Source organism: Thalassophryne amazonica, chromosome 4 (assembly GCF_902500255.1).
Source record: "Thalassophryne amazonica chromosome 4, fThaAma1.1, whole genome shotgun sequence".
Classification (NCBI taxonomy): Eukaryota; Metazoa; Chordata; class Actinopteri; order Batrachoidiformes; family Batrachoididae; genus Thalassophryne; species Thalassophryne amazonica.
Window position 1 is genome coordinate 15,893,801 of NC_047106.1, and position 19,434 is coordinate 15,913,234.

At 41.1% G+C, this 19,434-nt stretch overlaps 1 protein-coding gene and 1 long non-coding RNA gene across 2 annotated transcripts in view; one reads left to right on the plus strand and one right to left on the minus strand.

Annotated features, from left to right (window-relative positions):
• lrfn1 (leucine rich repeat and fibronectin type III domain containing 1) overlaps window positions 1-19,434 on the minus strand; it is a 639,132-nt gene that overhangs the window by 155,543 nt on the left and 464,155 nt on the right. The window contains exon 3 of the mRNA XM_034169144.1: window positions 18,035-18,124. The gene's annotated coding sequence lies outside the window, so the exon portion shown is untranslated. The remainder of the gene's footprint in view (window positions 1-18,034; window positions 18,125-19,434) is intronic.
• On the plus strand, window positions 1,363-18,962 carry LOC117509446. Its single transcript, XR_004560411.1, has 3 exons — window positions 1,363-1,464; window positions 11,440-11,443; window positions 18,952-18,962. It is a non-coding gene; the product is annotated as an uncharacterized LOC117509446 (long non-coding RNA).

Genomic DNA, 19,434 nt, shown 5'->3' on the forward strand with positions numbered 1-19,434 from the left:
TGTCACGTATAATAATGCCCCCCCCCCCACCCCACACCGGAGTGCACAGGGACTGTTTAAATTTATGTAGCATGCTTCATCGTGATAATAATTAGGGCCTGAGTATAATGATAATAATAATAATGATCATAATGAGGGCTTTGCCCTGAACATCCCCATATATAAACTTCCCACCTAACTCATCGCGCTCCCCCGGTGGTAACAGGAAATGTCCTATTTATACTTTAACAGGTACTGATGTCACATAGTTAACCCCATCAACTTCATTCCACTTCTAAAACATGCAGAACAAGTTGGTGAATGTACATGATGATCGCTGTGAAGCTATGAGTAATGGCGTCCGTGTGGCAATGTGCCAAATATCGATCCTTCACCATGAAATTACGTTCTTCCTTTGATGGCTTTAATTTTGTTATATCACCATGAAGATTCACACACAGGTCAAGAATAACAACCTCTTACATGTGATAGGGGCGTCACCCACGGGCGGGGCAAAATGCCTCTAAGGCACCCCCTTGCAACTTTCAAAACCCCCTCCCAATAGGGTTTTTTTGGGAGTAAGGAGATGAAAATTGGTACATGCGTGACTTATATAGATGTACAAAAAAGTCTCTTGCACAATTGTTCTACTCCAAACAGGAAGTCGGTCATTTTGAATTTTCATGTCATTTTTGTGTGATTTCCACACGTACTGGAACAAACTCCTCCTAGGGATTTTGTCCAATGCACTTCAAATTTCTTTCAGATCATCCGGAGACTACACTGATCAAAAGTTATTAAAGCCTTTTTTCTATGTTGAAGGGTGTGGTCGCTATAGCACTGCCATTTTGACCTTTTGCCATGGAACATTAAGTCATGATAAGTCCTTCATGCTTTGTCTGATTGACTTGAAACTTCACATGTGTGATGAGGGTTGGCCCCTGAACAGAAATCACACTGGCCCAGGGAGGCGGTGGCACGGTGATGCGAGGGCCCATCCATGACTTCTTGCAGTCCTAGTTATGAATTATTATCATGTACAATGAATGTGAACAGCGGCTATCAAACTGAAAGCACTGTGCGCTACTGTGTGCATGCTGCAGCAAATCTGAACAGGCTGTTATATCCACAATAGACCTTACATTACAGATATTTGTCCATTCCTTCCCATGGGTGATGTAAATAATGTGAACTATCATAACTCTATATAACACAGGCAGCTGCGCCTCTCCGCCATGCACAGTAACGCGTCATTGCACGCGTCAGGCTGGGAGCTGAAAGGGCCTGGCCAATATATATGATCACCTTATCACTAAATTATTATTGTTATTATTATTATTATTATTATGAATAAAAAACATAGTTCAGATATTGACTTGTTGCCACTGATTTTGTGTTGACATGCCCATAAAAAAAAGGTGGGGGCATCAAACGCTACTTTTATTATAAATCTGGGATGCCTAAAACCTTTGCACAGTATTGTATGTATTTAAAATATTTTTATTTTGGGGAACTTTGGGTAGATTACAGTGGACTGTGGTCATATAAACATATTTCATTCAGGATTAATGAAGTTCTTCTTATTCTTATTCTCATATAACCAGAGGTGTCAAGTAACGAAGTACAAATACTTCGTTACTGTACTTAAGTACACTTTTTAGGTATCTATACTTTACTCCTTTACTTATTTTTCTGCCTACTTCTGACTTCTACTTATTACATTTTCACACAGGTATCTGTACTTTCTATTCCTTACATTTTTAAAACAAACAGCCTCGTTACTCTTGGCTTCAGTTTAATGTTTATATATATATATTTCACGTCATGTGCGCCTGTAATCAACTTTTCTGCAGCATGGCTTTGCTTTGAACCGTGAACCAATCCAAGCAGTGGTTCGCAGATTGAAGCAATGCTTCGACCTATTGCTTCGTTTATTCTTTCTTTCTTTTGCTTAATTTCTCCCCGCTAAAACCCTAAAGAGCATACTTCTGTGAGTATTATTTACCTTTTCTATGTTAAACCGACCTGTTATGGTCTTCTGAAACAGTTGATAGATGTATTTTATAACTTAAAAACGGCAGCGACGCTAACGCGTTAGCATGTCTATGGCATTTTCAATGTTAAAAGTTAGCATTAATACGATACGATACGATACACTTTATTGTCCCTTCCGGGAAATTTGTCTTAGACTCCAAGAGCTGCACAAGTAAAAAGTCAAACTGCCATGACATAATTACATAACTCATACAATTTACATAACTTAATACACACATCAATCATACATATTGCACATCCCTAATACACATATCCAAATTACACATCCAAATCCAATCCACATCCAAATCCAATCCACATCCACATCCAAAATCCATTAATCAATCAATCAATCAATCAATCAATTTTTTTTATATAGTGCCAAATCACAACAAACAGTTGCCCCAAGGCGCTTTATATTGTAAGGCAAGGCCATACAATAATTATGTAAAACCCCAACGGTCAAAACGACCCCCTGTGAGCAAGCACTTGGCTACAGTGGGAAGGAAAAACTCCCTTTTAACAGGAAGAAACCTCCAGCAGAACCAGGCTCAGGGAGGGGCAGTCTTCTGCTGGGACTGGTTGGGGCTGAGGGAGAGAACCAGGAAAAAGACATGCTGTGGAGGGGAGCAGAGATCGATCACTAATGATTAAATGCAGAGTGGTGCATACAGAGCAAAAGAGAAAGAAACAGTGCATCATGGGAACCCCCCAGCAGTCTACGTCTATAGCAGCATAACTAAGGGATGGTTCAGGGTCACCTGATCCAGCCCTAACTATAAGCTTTAGCAAAAAGGAAAGTTTTAAGCCTAATCTTAAAAGTAGAGAGGGTGTCTGTCTCCCTGATCTGAATTGGGAGCTGGTTCCACAGGAGAGGAGCCTGAAAGCTGAAGGCTCTGCCTCCCATTCTACTCTTACAAACCCTAGGAACTACAAGTAAGCCTGCAGTCTGAGAGCGAAGCGCTCTATTGGGGTGATATGGTACTACGAGGTCCCTAAGATAAGATGGGACCTGATTATTCAAAACCTTATAAGTAAGAAGAAGAATTTTAAATTCTATTCTAGAATTAACAGGAAGTCAATGAAGAGAGGCCAATATGGGTGAGATATGCTCTCTCCTTCTAGTCCCCGTCAGTACTCTAGCTGCAGCATTTTGAATTAACTGAAGGCTTTTTAGGGAACTTTAGGACAACCTGATAATAATGAATTACAATAGTCCAGCCTAGAGGAAATAAATGCATGAATTAGTTTTTCAGCATCACTCTGAGACAAGACCTTTCTGATTTTAGAGATATTGCATAAATGCAAAAAAGCAGTCCTACATATTTGTTTAATATGCGCTTGAATGACATATCCTGATCAAAAATGACTCCAAGATTTCTCACAGTATTACTAGAGGTCAGGGTAATACCATCCAGAGTAAGGATCTGGTTAGACACCATGTTTCTAAGATTTGTGGGGCCAAGTACAATAACTTCAGTTTTATCTGAGTTTAAAAGCAGGAAATTAGAGGTCATCCATGTCTTTATGTCTGTAAGACAATCCTGCAGTTTAGCTAATTGGTGTGTGTCCTCTGGCTTCATGGATAGATAAAGCTGGGTATCATCTGCGTAACAATGAAAATTTAAGCAATACCGTCTAATAATACTGCCTAAGGGAAGCATGTATAAAGTGAATAAAATTGGTCCTAGCACAGAACCTTGTGGAACTCCATAATTAACTTTAGTCTGTGAAGAAGATTCCCCATTTACATGAACAAATTGTAATCTATTAGACAAATATGTCTAATAGAGCAGCTGTCATCACGTTCGGGTGCATTTGTTTTCAAATTGTAATATTTCTTAAATTTATTTTTGTTTATATATTAATAATCTAATGATTATTATATACAATTTTATAGAAAGAGGCAAAAAGAACCTGAATAGAAACACAACAGAAAATATAAACGCAACTAACAATGAACATACATAAATACATACATACAGAAATAAGTGTTTCCTGTGAACACCTAGTGACTTACACCTCCACTTCATCCTTGTCTTATTTAATGACAGTTTGTTTCGGTCAAACCATATTTTCAATGTGTTGTGATTTTCTCCAGAACTATCTGCCAAACTAGAAAACTGCTGCATCCTAGTAAGAGCAGAATATTACTGGAATGAATTTGAATAAGGAAAGTTGTATTTTTTTTTCTTCCTTCACTAAATGGATGCTGCACTCACTGCAGTTTATTGTCTGGAATAGTCCCAGATTGCATTTCAGAGCTTCTAGAATTGAAACATTTGCGTGCAGGTGGTGTTGGGGGGTAATTTTGGGTTTCGGGTCTTGGGCCACATGTAGAACGAATCAGTTTTTAAATTACTTTCAATTCATATAGTGGCATCTACCTTTTTTTTTTTTAAAGGTTACTTTATACTTTTATACTTAAGTAGGTTTCGGAGCACATACTTTTTCACTTTTACTTGAGTAAAGAGGTCAAGTTGATACTTCAACTTTTACCAGAGTGTTTTTAAACTGCAGTATCTATACTTCTACTTAAGTAACAAATGTGTGTACTTTTGACACCACTGCATATAACATTACTAACAATGATGGGTAGTCACCATGTAACTAATTTGTGTTGAGCGATCAGCACCATGGACAGCTCACCTTAACTCAACACAGCATGTGCAGAGCTGCTTGACAAAAACAAACAAAACTAAAAGATGTCTGTACAAACTGATCAAATTGGATTTGGGGGGTTGTTATACAGAAATGAGGCCCTGAGATGAGATCTGTTTACAGTCACTCCAGTTTTTCCTCCCAGTTTGGTGACGTGCTGTTCAGGTGAACACTATTACGTCATCTCCCAGAGTCCTAAAGATTTACACACTTCAGATATGATGAGTGGATCTGCATTAAAGCATGAACAGTAAAATGTAGAATGAGGGCTTTCAGGCCTTTGGTATATTAAGTTCCCTGCCAGGTCTTTATGAATGTGGTGCTGAATTTGGAGTTGTTGTCGTGGGAGACCCATGCTTACACTCACAATCACTGATGGTAGTCTGCATGGCCCATAATGAATAGTAAATTAATTTTTAAACTCGTTATGTTCCCTGTAACTAATAATGTTGCACGTGCATTAAGGTTGCAGCTCTCTGTGTGAGCGGTCGCACCTCTAAATTTTTTTGTCATGTGACAGAACAAGAAAGGAAAAAATTGTGATCTGTGAAGGAATCCAAACAAAGAACAAAAAGGAGAATATGATGCACAACCCCAATTCCAATGAAGTTGGGACATTGTATAAATGTAAATAAAAACAGAATACAATGATTTGCAAATCCTCTTCAATTTATATTCAATTGAATACACCACAAAGACAAGATATTTAATGTTCAAACTGATAAACTTTATTGTTTTTGTCCAAATATTTGCTCATTTTGAAATGGATGCCTGCAACATGTTTCAAAAAAGCTGGAAGAGTGGTATGTTTACCACTGTGTTACATCGCCTTTCCTTCTAACAACGCTCAATAAGCATTTAGGAAGTGAGGACACTCATGACTGGGTATAAAAGGAGCATCCCCAAAAGTCTTAGCCATTCACAAGCAAAGATGGGGCGAGGATCACCACTTTGTGAACAACTACATGAAAAAATAGTCTAACAGTTTAAGAACAATGTTTCTCAATGTTCAATTGAGTCCATCATCTACAGTCCATAATATAATCACAAAATTCAGAGAATCTGGAGAATTTTCTACATGTAAGCGGCAAGGCCAAAACCCAACATTGAATGCCATTGACCTTTGATCCCTCAGGCGGCACTACATTAAAAACTGACATCATTGTGTAAAGGATTTTACTGAGTGGGCTCAGGAACAATTCAGAAAACCATTGTCAGTTAACACAGTTCGCCGCTACATCTACAAGTATAAGTTAAAACTCTACCAGGCAAAGCAAAAGCCATACATCAACAACACCCAGAAATGCCTCCACCTTCTCTGGGCTCGAGCTCATTTGAAATGGACAGATGCAAAGTGGAAAAGTGTGCTGTGGTCTCATGAGTCCACATTTCAAATTTTTTTTGGAAATCATGGACGTCGTGTCCTCCGGACAAAAGAGGAAAAAGACCAACCACATTGTTACCAGCACAAAGTTTGAAAGCCAGCATCTGTGATGGTATGGGGGTGTGTTAGTGACCACTGGCATGGGCAACTTACACATCTGTGATGACACCATCAATGCTGAAAGGTACACGCAGTTTTGGAGCAACACATGCTGCCATCCAAGCAACGTCTTTTTTAGGGACATCCCTGTTTATTTCAGCAAGACAGTGCCAAGCCACATTCTGCACGTGTTACAACAGCGTGGCTTCATAGTAAAAGAGTGCAGGTACTAGACTGGCCTGCTTGCAGTCTAGACCTGTCACCCATTGAAAATATGTAGCTCATTATGAAGTGCAAAATACGACAACGGAGACCCCAGACTGTTGAACAACTGAAGTTGTACATCAAGGAAGAATGGGAAGGAATTTCACCTACAAAGCTTCAACAATTAGTGTCCTCAGTTCCCAAACACTTATTGAGTGTTGTTAGAAGGAAAGGTGATGTAACACAGTGGTAAACATACCACTGTCCCAGCTTTTTTGAAACGTGTTGCAGGCATCCATTTCAAAATGAGCAAATATTTGCACAAAAACAAGTTTATCAGTTTGAACATTAAATATCTTGTCTTTGTGGTGTATTCAATTGAATATAGGTTGAAGAGGATTTGCACATCATTGTAATCTGTTTTTATTTCAGAATCAGAATCACCTTTAATGTCATTGTAATTTGCATTACGAGTACAACAAGATTTGAGTGCAACTCCAAAAAGGTACTTTCTGTGGTGCGAGTAATTTTTAGCCAAATAAAAGATAGTAAAATTTAATGGTAAACTGTTCAGAGTATATGAAACTAATATAAACATAAGGTAAAATAAAATAAGATAAAATGTGGACCAAGTAAAATGTAAAACGAGAATTATATACAACTGTGGAGTCATATTGCACTGGAAAATTGCACATGGTTTACAGATAATGCACAAGAAACTTGAAAGGTGCGGATTAGCGTGATTTGTTATTGTTCAGTGCAGTGATCGCTCTGGGGAGAAAGCTGTCCCTGAGTCTGTTTGTCCTAGTTTTGATTGACCTATACCGTTTTTTATTTAATTTTTTATATATTTTTTATATATCTTATTTACATTTTACTCAGCGTCCCAACTTCATTGGAATTGGGTTGTATGAACACATCCTTGGTATGAGAGTCAGTTGTTAAAATTAGGCTTGCTGAAGTGAGCGTGATACCTGCACGCTGAAAAAAAAAAATCTGAAATGAGACAGCGCGCACCATGCTGAGCACAGTACCAATGAAACTACATCCATTCTACTCGGTGTGCGCTTCCAGTCACACAGGCATGTTTGATGCAGCTACAATGGCATGAAAAATTTTGTGCACCCTGAGGCTTTGACACATTTTAAGATTTTTTTTTAAATATAAAATTTTCAAAAACAGTGTCAGACTTCTCTGTATGAAAATGATGGCCGTTAAACTCATAGTGAAAACAAATCTCTGCAATGTGATGCAAATTAAATAAAAACATCTAAACCAAAACAGCCAGTTTTCTTTACATAAATCAGAAGACTGAAACACAAACTTTTCCAAGTCACTGAATATGTCTAAGAATTTGTTTAAAATTAATCACTGAGAAATACAAACAGCATGGTAAACCGGTCTAGAGTAGACAGGTAACACCCAATCCAAATCAAAATATTCTGGCTTTTTAAATACAGAAATGAATGCTTTTTAATTTGAAATTGAAACCCAATCACTACAACATGATCCACACCAAATTGTAAATCAACACATTATGTAAAGCTGTACGGCCTTTGGGTCTTTTAAGATTTAAGCAATTAAAAAGTATTTTCTTTGACACCACTATAATTTTATTCCTTTGCATTTAAATAAGGAATTTATAATATGATGTTGCCAATGTGATCAAAACTCAAGCTGTCTGGAAACAATTTAGAATTTCAACCCCTGATGGGTAGAAATTCAAGCAATCAGATGCCATAACATCCATTTGGTAGTGATGTCCTCCTGATCTGCATGCTGGGAAGAACACTGCGACTGCCAGTTGCATAATCCACCTCTGATCAAAATTAAATCCCATGGGAAGCGCCGTCCCGCACCGATAATCCACCTGCAGTTGTGTTAAGATGCGTATCAAGTAAAATGACACCAAAAAAGACTTTAAAAAAAGAGAAAAGAGAAAGTCCACTGGCACCATCTGAAAGTTGTGCACATGTGGGAAGTTGGCGCACTGACAGCACAAATCAGGAGCAGTTAGGAGTCCAGCTGGACATGTGCGCCACACATGCGCACGCGGAATGGCCGGTACAGTGTTTATGAACACATATACACACAGCTGAGCGAACATTTTGGCCACACACTCGCACACTGCTTTGATCACCTTTTCTGCACACGCACATGCACTGCACACAGCGGTTCCTTCAGCCATTGTGAACACACACGTGCGCAGCTGAGTGGACACACACTCATCACTCAAATCACCTGATGGACGCACGCACACGTACGCACTCTGTCATGTGAGACACACAGCTGAGAGGTTAGTTTAGTGCTAGGAATGTGAGGACGAGCAGAGATTTGATTGCATGGGTGAGTGAGTGAGTGAGTGAGTGAGTGAGTGAGTGAGTGAGTGAGTGCTGCTTTGTTACCTTAATTACTAAATAAATAAATAAATGAACAATTGTTAACAAAACACAGAGAAGTGGTTCCATGTCACAGCGGCCGTCTTTACAACAGGGTGAAATCTGGATGAAGGGGCAGAGCCACTTTAATCATCTGAACATGAGCTCATCTGTATTCAGATAATCCTATTTATGAAACGGTAACCTTCAGAATGAGGTTCTGGGATGAAACCTGAAAATTAGCTGTAAAGCTGCACTTTACTGCTTCAGTGCTTAGTATTCCAGAAACTGCTGACTGCTACACTCAGATTACTTTGACAAGAGACGCAGAGCGCACAACAAGAGATGGGGAGGCACATATGCACAGCGCTGCCACTGGAATTCTGAATATACGAGGGTAATACGTTGACCTCCTCCTCACTTTCCCTTCAGACATGCATTCAAAACCTACTTACGCCAAACCTGTTTTCTCAGCAGCTGCACCGTCATTCTGCACGCGCAGGGATGAAATGTCGGGGAATCCTGTTGTTTCCACCTCTTATCAGCCTCAAACTTCACAGCCACGATTAAAATCCACTTGGGAAGAATAGCAGAAGCAGATCTGGAAACAACACCGAACTCGCTGTCGTCGATATAAACTGAATAATTTTATCTGACAAGGAAGAATGAATTCTATTTTTTTTAAATAAAAAGACAACTTTTGGAGCACAAACAGAATGTTAAAGCAAGCAGGAAAAAAATGCATTTATGCAGAGTGCATGACTTTTGGATGCTGCATCATTAGACACACGATGGGGGGGGTGCACCGAGGAGAGCAGCGGTTACGTTCGATTCAGTTACACAAGCCAGCTAATTGGCATTGCCCTGACATTCCTTTGAACCTGGAGGGACAAGCGGGAGCCGTCATATCTCTTTGCTCTCTGCACTGTGATTCCCCCTGGCCGCATAATCCACAGGGGTCCTGACCGCCGCTGGCCAGACGTAGGAAAGATAACCCTCCTGTCTCCCCACCCCAGCAACCTGCCCCCTTACTGAGCTGAGGGAATTACCCAGGCCTACTCCCAAAAATGACATCCTCAGCAAAAACACAGTTACTGGCACCACTGGACTGATAGTATTGCACACCGGGCATTTGCCTGCTGGCCTGATGGCCTACTGGCCTGCGGATTTTTTTTTTTTTTTACGAAGTATAATATATAACATAATAATAATTTAAAACATAACGCTATAGGTGGATACCGGTATATAAACCCTCCTATTGGTGCATAAACTGGTAGATCGGCCCTTTAGTCATGATTGATTGTGGCCTGGACCAATGAGGTGAGGGGCAGGCCAATTACCCCTCCATCTCGGGCCTCGGTTGGGCTACACAGTGCGTCAGTGCCAGACAGAGAGATAACGAGCGATATGGATGGTGGCAAGAAGAGGAAAGGTGGAGCTGAAAGCGCCAGGGATCAGAATAGAGTAGCCCTTCAGGCAGATGCTGCAAAATGTCTTAAAATAACAGACGTTTGCTTTGCGTGGACGCGGAGCATCCACATCTGCGGCAGCCTCAGCAAGTGGCGGAGACGTTCAACGAGGCGGGGACCACTACGGCCATGACGGTAAGGGAAGGTAACCTAACTTGTTCATAACTCAGACATCTGTGTGTGAGAGAGACATTCTGATCTTCTGGTCCGAAGTAAAGTGCCGGGTAAAGTGCTGTCTAACTGCTGAACTTATTATTATGTGAATCATCCCTTTTTATTTTATACTCTAAATTAAATGGATGAAACAAATCCTATTCTTTCCAAGTCCTGACATAATTTCACATACCTAACATTTTACTTTAAATTGAGAGTCATTCTTTAAGTTGATTAGCAACACAAATTGGTAATAAAAGAAATCCTTGATGTTACTTGTAGCTTGTAGTGAGATAGACAACTGTCTCCATCTTGTGGCCTTTTTGTGTATTGCAGTTTCAAAAGTTCAACCTTTGTATCCAGTCATTGGTCCAGTCATCCAGTCATTTCTTGCTTTATATGATGAATTGTATCACACAAGTAATGATATATTATTTATAGTATAGCCTACAGTATTTATATAACAAATGTTTTTTATATAATTTCTATTTCTAAATTTAAGTAACAAGGCTGAATGAAATGACGGCTTATTATGTCTAAAATGTAATGTGACCTACTGTCAATAGATCGTACTTTTGATAAGCCTATGATAACTGTATTTCAGGAGAACTTTTCATAATGCTTCTTATAGTGTTAAAATGTATGTGTCTCCTGGTGCACATTGATCGGTTAAGGGACCAAAAAAAAAAAAAAACGCTGTCACAGCAGGCTTAATTTTTTCCCCTTCGATACCTGGTGGTGGCCTGGTCTTGGTTAAAAATGCCCTGCCTGAAAAATTTCCCCAGTCCAGCCCTGGTTACTGGCACTCCACCGCCTCCAACAGAACGCCTAAATGCAGCGTGTTGACACTTCCAGGGTGCACAGCGGCTCAGAGAATGACACACAGATGTTCAGGGGGTACAGATCCTCGCTACTTCTCTTCAGACGCACACAATTATTCGCAGCCGGCTGCTCTCTGAAGACACAGCACACATCATTAACTCTCTCCTCTCACAGTCTGCTTTTAATTAATAGTTAAAGCTATATGATGTACAAGTGAAACATGAAACAGCATTTAGTGCTGCTGCAGTATTTTAAGGTGTGTTTTATGGCCCATTTTAGTTTTAGTATAGACGCAGTCGATTTATGCGACAGCTCCAGATAGAAGCTCTTTGCAGCACACATGGCTCATATCATTTGAAATGCGCTGTAAAGGTGGTTTTAGTGAAACTGAGGTGTAACGTGAGTGGGTGCTGACTTTTTGTTGCCATTTAACTTTATTTATACTGTACTTTAAAAATACAAAAAAAAAAAACAACAACAACAAAAAAAAAAAACAGTCAATGTACTGTTTAAAGTACACTAAACAATAGGTGCAGCTACATAAATAAAATCAACAACTAGCGAGTGACACTCAACTTTGCTTACTGGCTATAAAGATCAAACTGAGTGGTCACAATTGTGACCTAAAAGGTCACTCATGGTCAAGGCTGGAAGTTGCATATTTTTAGCCCATATCTATGTCTAATAGTAACCATGGGTCTCTTCCTCTGGTCATGAGTTGCAAGCATTATAATTTCCCCTATCTGGATGCACTCTGCAAAATTTTGACTTTGTGCTGAGCCATGGACTTCTGACACTTGAACCTGAAAAGTTCATGTGTTCATCTTTGGGATGGGACTTGATGAATTATACCTTGGTAATAATTTTTGAACTACTTTTCGAGATATTTTGTAAACACACCAATGTATTCAGGTGAAAACAATAAAACCTCTGATGAGTGTGGGCAGAATTAAGAATGACAACTAATCCACCCACGGCTCAGCATGTTATAAAATGCACAAAACCACAAAAGGTCGACAAAACACGCCACATGCACTTGATGTCTACAGTGATTCTCTGTCACTGGGGTAACGTTGAACAGAGGTTGTGCTCATTTTGGCATTCAAGTACTGCATGAGTTTAAAGTAAACGGTTTGTGAAATCATGTTAATGCTAGTCACACGGACATCTATGATTCCGAACAAAAGAAAAAAGTAAAGTCACACATTGTCGAGGGAAAAGGTTGACGAATGAGCTTTCTACTTTCCCATCACAGAACAGCCTGTGAATCAAGAGTGCAAAAGGAATGAAAGAGGAACAAAATGAAATTGAAGCTAACACTGATCTTGACGCTTTAAACAAAAATGCACCGGAGCCACTGTTGGGCAGTGCTGACTGGCTATATACACTACCATGGGCATAAGGATGCGATGCGGCATTATTCACACCACCGTGGTGTATCAACCTAGTCTCATGGCAAATCGTGATTCAGCAGCATGAAATATACATTAATCTATTGGTTCAGTGATATGTGACAAAAAGCGCCTCATTTTCGTCACGGCAGCACAAATTCTTCTAATTCATTCTGTGATGGCTGCACAAATTAAAAGGGAAGGGGGGGTTGGGTGCTTATGGTTAGGGTGGTGGAAAGAGAAAGATTAGGTTATGGTTAAGGTTAGGGTCAGGGGTAGGAGTAGGGTTAGTAATAGTAAGTTATAAAAAAAAAACATAACGAAAATTTGACTCATTTCATCACGGGAGCACGAAAAAAAAATGTGAGACTGGCTGGGTGTATACCACCTTTGTGCGTGATCTGACCCGCTGTGGAGATCTGTGCGCATGTCGGTGGATCCACCTGCTCTGGTTGCTCATCCAGAACATCCTTTATCATCTGGTTCAGACTGACAATGAGCTGCACACTCCGTCTTGCTCAAATTAAAAACAAAACAAAACAACTGAAGCGCTTGCTCAACCATCATAAGATGCCTCAATTTTTATAAAAAACAACATAATAACACCACCACACTAACCACACATGCTAAATACTCCCCAATGGTGACTCCACCATTTTTTTTTTTTTGCCAGCTTGCACTCGGCCGAGACGGACACATTTTCTCTTCTCCCTCCTCCTTATCTTTCCTGCTTCTGTGGCGTGTTGTCTGTGAGGCTGCAGCTTTGCTCTTCTGGAAAATGACAAAAATGGATCTGTTTAAAGTGGTCTCTGAACGCAATTGACACTATTTTTTCTACAAGACATTCGGGGTGCGGAGGACCTGACCTGTCCTGCCGGGATGCATGTGAGGATTACGTGATGACTCGTGGAGGAGATGGCAGGTCATGTGCCTTTACATGCTTTCTGTGGAGGACGTCGAAGATGTGTACATATTCGGCTTGGTGGTGACCGGCTTCTGCTGTGTGGAGCGGGCACTGCGCTGGTTTACCGGAAAATCAAGAAAGTGGAAGCAGCTTGATTGGTCCTTCCAGGCTGCCCTACATGATTGGATTCGATTGGGAAGGCAGTGGCTGTGCAGTCGGCGGGTGTTACCGCACGTTGGAAAATATCTTGAGCAGAATCGCAGCCCTGGAAACCCGCTTTGATCGTCCGTGAAGACCACATTCTACATTCAGATGCATTGAGAGCCACTCTGTTCTCAGAACATGTGGAATCTTTCAGGCGTCTGCTAATCTGGTTATTCATTGGCTTCCCCAAACACAGCTGCACTTCAAGGTCGCTGTGATAAAACCTCCTCAGAAGATCAACACTTAAGCCTTGCTCCCTGGTCTTCCCCCCTCCCCTCAGCTTCTCCAGCTCTGACGTTGACTGTGTGGACTGCGCAGGACTGCTCAGGGCTGTGCCCCTCCCCCTCCAGGATTGTCGGACAAGGCCGTTGACGGCGCCAAACAGGCTGCCTCCGGAGTGTTCTGATAAACTGGACCTTTTCAAATCTCGGTTGTCGTCCTTGTTTTGTCTGTGTGATTATTGTTTTTCTGTGCTGATGGGGATTTTTTTCCTCATTGCTGCTGTGTAACGCAGCGGCTATGAGGTTTTTTTTTTCTCCTTTTCCCTCGTGTTTTGCTTTTCAATATATGTTTATGTACCGGGCCGGCCTATGTGTGTGTGTGTGTTGTTTGTTATGGGTCGGTGTTGGTTTGCCCAGCCCTGCTGTTGACCAAGGCATGGATGTACATCTGGGGCTGGTCCCCAGGCGCCTAATGGCGACTAATGCTCCTACTGGCAATTAGGATGGGTTAAATGCAGTAGACATATTTCATTGTGCAGGGAACATGTTCTTCTGTGCATATGACAATAAAATTCCTTTGAATCCTTGAATCCTTGAAAATAATATCCACTCCAAACACACCAAATTTTTTTTTGCATTGCAGAAATGCGCTCTGTTCTCAAAATGGTAAAGCAAACGGCACTATCGTTTCCAGATAGATCATGTAGATCATGTACAGCGGGACACACTCTTCCTTGTCAGGGCTGGGAACATCAGATCACAATGTTCAGAGTCCTTCTGTGCCCCCCCCCCCCCCCGCAACCCCAGTAGAAAAAATTGCCACTGAAACTCACAAGCAAACTTAAAGATTCTTGTTTCAGCATTAAGGGTGAAACAGAGGGGGCGAGAGAGAGAGAGAGAGAGAGAGAGAGAGAGAGAGAGAGATAGCGCTGTCTCTCTCTCTCTCTGCCTTTTTTTTTTACAGCAGCTGTACTCGCCCCATCACACTCAGTGGCAGAAGCCCCACACCACACACCAGGAGGAGCTGCAGCAGTCACAAACTGGCTTCTGCACTACATGTAAATGTTCAGCTGGTTGAACAAAGTCGAACTAAATGCTAACGTTACAAAAACTAAGCAACGATAAGAAAACTGTCAAGAACGACAGCAAAATGAAATACGGAAGAACTGAAGATTTTGGTGCCATTCGTTCAAATTTGTCATCCTGAGCTGCAGGAACGAAGCTGCGTGAAGGTTAAACAATGTCGACGAAAGTCCAGATTTCTTGTTTTGTTTGGGCTTTGTTGCCCTTCGTTAAGTGCCGTGTGACTGGACCATTACAACCTTTGACCTGATACACTTGTGGGTGAAATAACCTTGAATACTCGAGTGCATGAACACTGTCATCTATTAGTCATCTGAACATTTGTTGATGTTCATTGCAGATAGATAATTTGATTTCACAAACCAGTTTACTCTAGTTTCAAGAAGTACAGGTAAATTTAACTTGTAAAAAAAAGTGCAATAGTTATCTGCAAGAAAAGTTCCAAAAATCCCATTATTATCTATTACTGGATCCAGCTGTGGAACCTGAGCTCAATTATTTGGGCCAACATTCTGGGCAAAGAAGCCATGTAATCACAGGTCATCTACCAGGCACCACTCTGATTGGCACTGAGACTGCAACACGCCCATGCCTAATGATCAAGATAAATCCTCCTTACACTCTCCTTTGTGCTTTTTGTAAAGCACTTTGAACAGTTTGATTTGAAAGTGTTATGAAAATAAATTATTGTTCTTACTATTACCTCCAAAATAAGCCAAGTCTACCCAAGGTTCTCCATCATACAAGCAACCGTGACTCCCAGCTTCAAAGATAGTGTTCTACATTATGTTCTGCATTGTTAATTGGAAACTGTTTTGGCCTTTAATTAAATATTTGCTGCATACTGTTTATTATTTACAAATAGTTTGGAGGAAACACCAGGTATGTGTACACCATGCTGGGAAACACTGCATTAAACAGTGTCAGTGTTCCAAAAGCCAACTCCTCCAACAAGACCCTCAACACTAAACAGCTTTGAAGGTCAGCACTTAGCCTGGTTTGCATCTGTGAGGCCTGATTGTTAAGTGCTTTGAGGTTTGGTTCTCACATGGAAAGGTGCTACATAAGTGGAGTCCATTTGCTGTTTGAGGTTGCCTTTAAATATCTGCCACTACAGTTCCAGATCTCAGGTCATTAGGGAGTTTGTCGCACAGAGTGCGACCAAAGTGGCTAAAAGCTCCTTAAGCTGATGTGGATCTCAGTCTAGTCACACACTTCAAAGCTTCCAGTCACCGTCAGCTGACGTTCGAGCAAATTTGGACTGCCGTTCATCGCCATTACAGGAGACAAACTGTGCCCATCCGATGCTGTTATTAAGATAAAACGGCCACCTTAAACTCAAATTACTTGGAGTCATACTCTTGTTTCGTGTCTGAAGACGAACCACTTGAATGCTCACTGAACTACACACTGCATTACTTGAGAGTATTTTCTCCTGGCAGATGGAACAGGTAGGTGCTGCATCAAACTCACAGAAAATACAAAATCTCTCCAACCGTCTGAAATCCAGGCTGACCTTCCTTTGAGCTTTAAAAAGGTCATTTTGGCATCAAGCACCAGCATTCTGTTGGTCTTAATTTATTAATGTTCCCCAGTCACACAGTTGCTAGCAGCTTGCCTAAAGTTGTATACCCATTTTCATTTCTTACAATAAGAAAATTGATTATTTCATGTTTAAATACAGTTATTATAGTAGAGGACCTAGCTGAGACATGTAGCACATCATGTAGGAGAGGATAACTCAACTGTTCTGGACTAATATGACCCCACTGAACAACTTGGGATATGTTCGTCCCAGATATATCTCTATCTGGGACGAACAGCTTGAAAATGACCACGCCCTTTTTCGTCCCGAGTGTTACCTCAAATACAGCTGTATTTTCAACACTGCAGCACCTATAGATTTTCCAAGGTTGTGGTCTTTTTCAAGCTGTTCGTCCCAGATAGAGATTTTGGCGCATATCCCAAGTTGTTCAGTGGGGTCATATTACTGTAGAACAGTTGAGTTATCCTCTTCTAAATGATGTGCATATGTGTCTAAGACAGGTCCTAGACTGTTATAAAGTAGCTTTATTTCCTTTATTACAGCTAATTTTGTTGACTGAAAGAGTTTCTTTGACAGAATTCCACAACATGAGATTTTACAGACAGCACAAAGAAGGAAGCACATACACAAGGTTCAAAGTTCATGCTGCATTCAGGTGAACCTGGGAATTCAGAATTTCCTAGTTACAACTTGGAAGAATACATCTAACAGAGCTGTGATAAAATTCAACTCTCCCCACAGACTAGTTTAGGCCGACAGACTGACTGCCATTTGGCTGGTATGAGTGCCGCATCAGTCACTGCGACAGCTACTTGGATACATCAAAAATTGAACAATCACATCCCAGTCCAATGGCCAGTGGGCGTGGCTTAGGGACTGCTCCATTTGCTCCTGCATTTTTCATTGAGGGAGCAAAAGAAGACATGCATTTAGACCTTTTTTTTATCTGCTTATTGGATTCCCCCCACCCAAAAAGAAGCACTGCAATAAACATAATATTATTTGTAGAAAAATTGTTTTCTGTAATTTTGTCAATAAAATGACAAAATCCAATTTTGTCCTCTGCTTGCTCTGGCTTTTGAGAAATTCAAAGTGTTGTTGTAAAGCCATATACTCGGGTGTATACTGTAGAAAATGGGAATAAAAATGTTAAATAGCTTGTAAACCTGATTTAACAGTGAATTGTAAACAGGCGAGGAGTCTTATGCAGTTTTCTTTTTGATGCAACCCCTGAGCCGATCTTTCGAGTCCACTGGGTTCAAACAAGTGCTGCAATAACAGAGAAAAGCTTTTGCAAATTTGACCTAGTTCTGCTTTGCACCTCCGGTGTGACGACATTTTCTGGAGCAAAATCTCACCGGTGATCTGCATCTCCAATGTGCTGATGCACAGATGCTCACACAGTGTTTTGAGATCAGCTGGAGCAGCTCCACGCGCTGAAGCTGCAACTGTTCAAAGATGATATGCAGCAATTTGGAGAGAAAAAAATGGGACAAACTCACCAGATATCAAGCTCTGGTCTCCATCACAGATCTTACATCAGCATCCTGATCAGCAGGCTGCTCCCTGCTGGTGTTGCAAGAAAATGCCACCTAGAGGTAAAGAGACACAATCAGCACAGAAATGGTGTTAGAAATAGGAGCTGTGATCCACATGTTGACTTGGCATTTGTGAAACAGAGATTAGGAAGCAGGTGATCTTCGAGCCGTGGGCATTTCTGGCCAATATGCCACCCCACAAATCAGCAAACATAAATAAAAAAGAAAAAATATATATTTTTCATGTGGTCCTAGATGGCATTCCAGGGAAATAGACAACATTCCTCAAAAACACAAGAGAAGCACTCATACGTGGTCTGTCCATAAAGTAACGGTCCTTTTTATTTTTTTTTTAAACTATATGGATTTCATTCATATGTTTTTATGTCAGACATGCTTGAACCCTCGTGCCCATGCGTGAGTTTTTCCACGCCTGTCGGTGACGTCATTCACCTGTGAGCACGCCTTGTGAAAGGAGTGGTCCCGCCCCCTCGTCGGATTTTCATTGTCTGGAAATGGCGGAATGAAAAGGACTTTTTTTCCATCAGAATTTTTTCAGAAGCTGTTAGAGACTGGCAGAGAATAAGGAGTGTTAATACAGCTTTAAGGACCCCTTTAAGGATGGTCAGTGCACCGCGCTCCGAGCTGCGACGTCGCAGCACAAACCACTGGATCATTTCTAAGCTGATGGCTCTGTGGATACGAGACCGTCGTGTGCTCTTTCTCTGGTTATCACAAGAGCTGGACATCAGCCTTTTTCCGGCAGATTTCACTTTTAACAAGAGATTTTGTCATGGAAAGCCGCGCGGAGGCTTTGCACATCACGACCGATTCGCTGATGAAGCGAGACAAAGGAACACCTCCGTTTCAAAGTGTTAGAGGACAAGTTTGGACATGCCTACCTTGGCTTTCAGTGCTTACCAGTCGAGTGAGTATAAGCGAACTTGTGGAGAGCTGGACATGTCCCAACTTGTCCTCTAACACTCCGAAACGGAGGTGTTCCTTTGTCTCACTTCATCAGCTAATCGGTCGTGACGCGCAAAGCCTCCGCGCGGCTTTCCATGACAAAATCTCTTGTTAAAAGTGAAATGTGCCGGAAAATGGCTGATGTCCAGGTCTTGTGATAACCAGAGAAAGAGCACACGACGGTCTCGTATCCACAGAGCCATCAGCTTAGAAATGATCCAGTGGTTTGTGCCGCGACGTCGCAGCTCGGAGCGCGGCGCACCGACCATCCTTAAAGGGGTCCTTAAGCTGTAGTTAAAGTCCTTATTCTCTGTGAAGCCTGTAAAATTTTCACCAAAAGCCACATAAATTTTTCAAATGGTTTCCAGGTGCCTGTCTCTAACAGTTTCTGAAAAAAT